Genomic DNA, 4,328 nt, shown 5'->3' with positions numbered 1-4,328 from the left:
CTCCATTTTGATTTTATACAGGAAGTTGAATACGGTCATAAGGATGACCAAATCCCTCTTAATTTCATTTATCATATGTTTTATTGACTAGTTGAGCATGCTCTCTATTATTTCCTAGATTGTATTCTGGCTAGAACAAAAATTTGATAGCTTTTGAGGATTAAGAGAATACAACCTTCATTTGTCCTTTCGGGACATTTGCCTTTAAAATAATTTCATCCGGCATTTGCAACACCCCAACACCATTATAAAGATGCATGATGGCTATTTTCTCTGATATGATCGAAGGCTAAATCATGTGATAAAGAAAGTAGTGAAAGAAAGAAATTTTCATGGATGGTTTTTCAGTGTTTGAAAATACCTTTGATCATTGTGATGAAAATCTTGATAAGGTACTCCAAAGATGTAAGGACATTCATTAGTGTTGAATTAGGAAAAGTCTCATTTCATTGCCACTGAAGGTATTGTGCATAGCCATAAAATATATCATAAAGAAGTTGAGATAGACAATAAAATAGTTGAAATCGTTGAAAAATTGTCTCCACCATGTAAAGTCACTAAGCCCTTACAGGGTTTTACAAACGATTTATTCATGACTTCTGCAAACTCACTAATCCCTTATGTTCCCTTCTGGAGTAGAACCAACAATTTATCTTTGATGATTCTTGTTTGCAAGCCTTCGACTATTAAAGATAAACTTGTCAACAAACCAATTGTTGTAGGAACTGACTAGACAACCATTTGAATCATGTGTGATGCTAGTGAATTCATTATAGGCGTAGTTTTAAGACAACCAAAAGACAAGTTATTCCATTATATCCGTTATGCTAGCCGAACTCTAACAAAAACCCTGATAAACTACATCACCATCGAGAAATAAATGCTTGTTATATTTTTTGCTTTCGTTGAATCTTTCTTATACATTATCGGTGCAAGATTTTTAATTTTTATTAATCATATTGCCTTATGCAACATTTACACAAAGAATAATGTTAAGCCATGATTAATTCGATGGATCTTGCTAGTCCAAGAGTTTAATATTAAAATAAAAGATCCCAAGGGATATGAGATTCATGTAGCAGATTATTTATCTAGACTTGAATAAGGTAGTGAAGATGGAACTGTTATACCAATTCTTGACACACACTATAGTAAATTTATCAATGAGATGTTGTGAGTGTAATGAAATGTAAAAAATATAAAGTTTATAACTAAGCGGAATAATATAAATGAGCATTCATCAGATATTCCTCGTCCTAACACACAAACATGGAAGCAAAGATACTTTTGTCAACGCGAATATTACATCCACGATCTTGCCCAACTTTCATTTTGAAGCTAAGTTAATTTCACAATTAAGGACTGTGACTTAAGTTGTCTCCACAATAAAAGTTTTGTGCACTACAACCCTAAAGAAAACAAATTAAACATATACAATTAAGACTTCATAGATTGCAGAATTAAAGTTTAAGATAATTTCGTATTCATAAACATAAGACTGGTAAAATCTATCAAAATAAAATTTCTTCTATAAATGTTGGGTTTAAATTAATTTAAAATATTAATTCTAAAAATCAAATTAACTTGAGAAATTGTAATTTTATATGGTAAATTCATAATTTTTAAAAATTTCAAGCCATTAATGTGAAATTTAGCTGGTCAAGGATTGAACATCTATTCTTACCCTTTTACCAATATTTTAAAAAATTAAATATACTTAGATTTATTGATGTATTTAAGATCCTTGTTATCGTTACAAATAATCTTTAATTGAACATGTCAAAGTCAAGTGGTAACGAGATCATCTGTAACACCCAAAACCCACGTATTCAAATTTTATACAGAATCACTGAAGTGATTAACCATTTTTTCATTAAAACTATTATCGCTTTTAAAATATTTTCACAATGTATAAAACCATAATGATTTACAAAAGTGGGGCTCTAACTTGATAAATAAAATAAATAATTATAATATTATAAGTATTCTCATTTCAAATCATGATGTCTACATGCCCACTAAGCCATCATCATTGTACTCAGTTACTTTACCGAGACTATTTTGAAGATATCATTGTCCCATCTCACTTCATGAAACCTTAAACTTGTGAATGTAATCACATTTTGAACACTTAGCTCGCAAGCACGTGCCACACAACACCTCTACTATACAACATATATTCATAATATAAGCATACTAAGAGTTATAATCAGAGAAACAATACAACTATGTTATCAATGCTGCGAAACAATCTATCCAAATTACATCCACTATCACAATAGTATGATTCTTATGCTTCCCTTAGTTCATGATGCCTCATCATGATTGTACATATATTGGGTCTTTAACCACATTACTACAGAATTATGCATCATCAAAGATAATACACAATCATCAAACATAAAACAATGGTAGGCACTATGGTGTAGTTATAGGGTCAACTAGCATCTCAGGATTCGCACTCTTTATCCTACCCAAGGTACCATAGATAAAATTAGTTATTTAGCATCAAAGTTTTTTTTTTATCTAGAAGGACCTCATTGCCAGTATGTAGGACGCCTTCAGGGTCACATGACATCGGAGCCTAAGTTATATTATTCTACTCTTTGGGGTACTTGGGACGTATCAGTGGTCATATAATATCGAAGTCTATGTTGGACTATAATTTTATGCGCCTTAATAATGACTCAGACATATCCAATATTTCTACCAAACAAGACGACCAATATAAACAGAACTACAAGGGTGTCCATGCCAAACACGTCAAACAAGGGCACACAAGGGCAATTAAGGTAGCTTAGATACTCACTAAAATAGTTCATCACATTCGGGAGAGGTCATCCATTTACCTGTTATTATCTCGCATGTTCTCTCATAAAAAATGTTATTTAAAGGTTTATTAGTCTTTTAGTATTTTATGCCCTTAAGACAATTAATACTCATCACTCTGCATTTGGTATATTATTGTTAGCTTGAAACCCGTCTCAAGGTTGATTAATCGATAATGACTCTCTAGTCACTCTCATAACATTTCCCCTCAATACACCCTTGAGCTAGAGGGACGACTTGCACATCGTCGACATACCAAGTAACTCTAGTGTTCTTATTATTTCTCGAATATCAACAAGGTATAAGTCTTATGGAATCTTTATGCAAAAGGTTTTTTTTTATTATATCACAATTTATTAAATGTTTTGAATTGCAAGATTTACTATGAAGTTTAAGCAATCCTAAACCTTTTCCCGACTCTTTAATCCCAAAATAATGCTTATTACCTAAATCAGCGTAATTGTACCAATATCGAACCCCTTCAGAATCGATACTGACCTTTCAGTAGTGGTACCCACCCTTGGTAAAGATACCAAATTTTGCTACTGAAATTTAAGAAAATCATGCAATATTGATACCCCTATGTGGAGTATCTATACTTCTACTTTAATAGATATCGATACCCACCCTTGGTAAAGATACCAAATTTTGCTATTGAAATTGAAGAAAATTATACAAGAGTAAAAAAAGTTTTGGGACGGTTTGAGCTCTAAAGGATTCCTTCATGGATTTCATTAAATTTTCATGTGATTTAGTTGTAGTTTAACAAATAATGTTCTTCTTTTTCATGTTGGAATCTTGATTGGCATTTGGGTGATGAAAAAATGGTGTGAAAACCCCCTATTGAGCTAAGTAAAGAAAAGGTTGACCATTGGGTAAGCTATAGACACTTTTGGGTTACTAGGAGCATGGCTAACTACTATAGCTCTTCATTACTACTTTTATGTGATCTATATGAGTTTTCTGCTTGTATGGGGTGGAAGAGCATGCAAGGGATTGGGTTATTGATTTTTTATAGATGTATTTGAAGTTATATTGGTGTAAAAAAGATGTACGATGGCCCCTAATAACTTTCATAAGCTTTAATAATTAACTTAGATATTAAAACAAGTGTTTGGGATGAGTTTGGGGGTGATCTTGAGAAAAATGGTGTGTTTTGGGCAACAATATTGATGCTAGATGAATCGATATCGATATTGTTCATATTCTTACTGGAAATTGGGTTTTTTGGGTTTGGTGTCGATTATTGATGACCATGATATCGATGGTTGTAATACCGATACTGAAAGCTTGTTAATAATATTGGATTATTGGTATCATTATTGGTGTGTTGGTATTGTACTGAATATTGGTGTTCATATTGGAGTGTTTGTATCCATATCATATGAACTAGAATCCATACTGAAGAATGGTTATCCATATTAAAGGCTTGGTATCAATACCTAAAGTTATTGGGTAATTTTAACATTCCTAATAGACATGGGAGAAATGAGTTTAAT

Source organism: Hibiscus syriacus, unplaced genomic scaffold, assembly GCF_006381635.1.
Source record: "Hibiscus syriacus cultivar Baekdansim isolate YM2019G1 unplaced genomic scaffold, ASM638163v2 tig00020406_pilon, whole genome shotgun sequence".
In the NCBI taxonomy this organism is placed as follows: Eukaryota; Viridiplantae; Streptophyta; class Magnoliopsida; order Malvales; family Malvaceae; genus Hibiscus; species Hibiscus syriacus.
The sequence above is the reverse complement of the archived record's forward strand: the minus strand, read 5'-3'. Positions refer to the sequence as shown.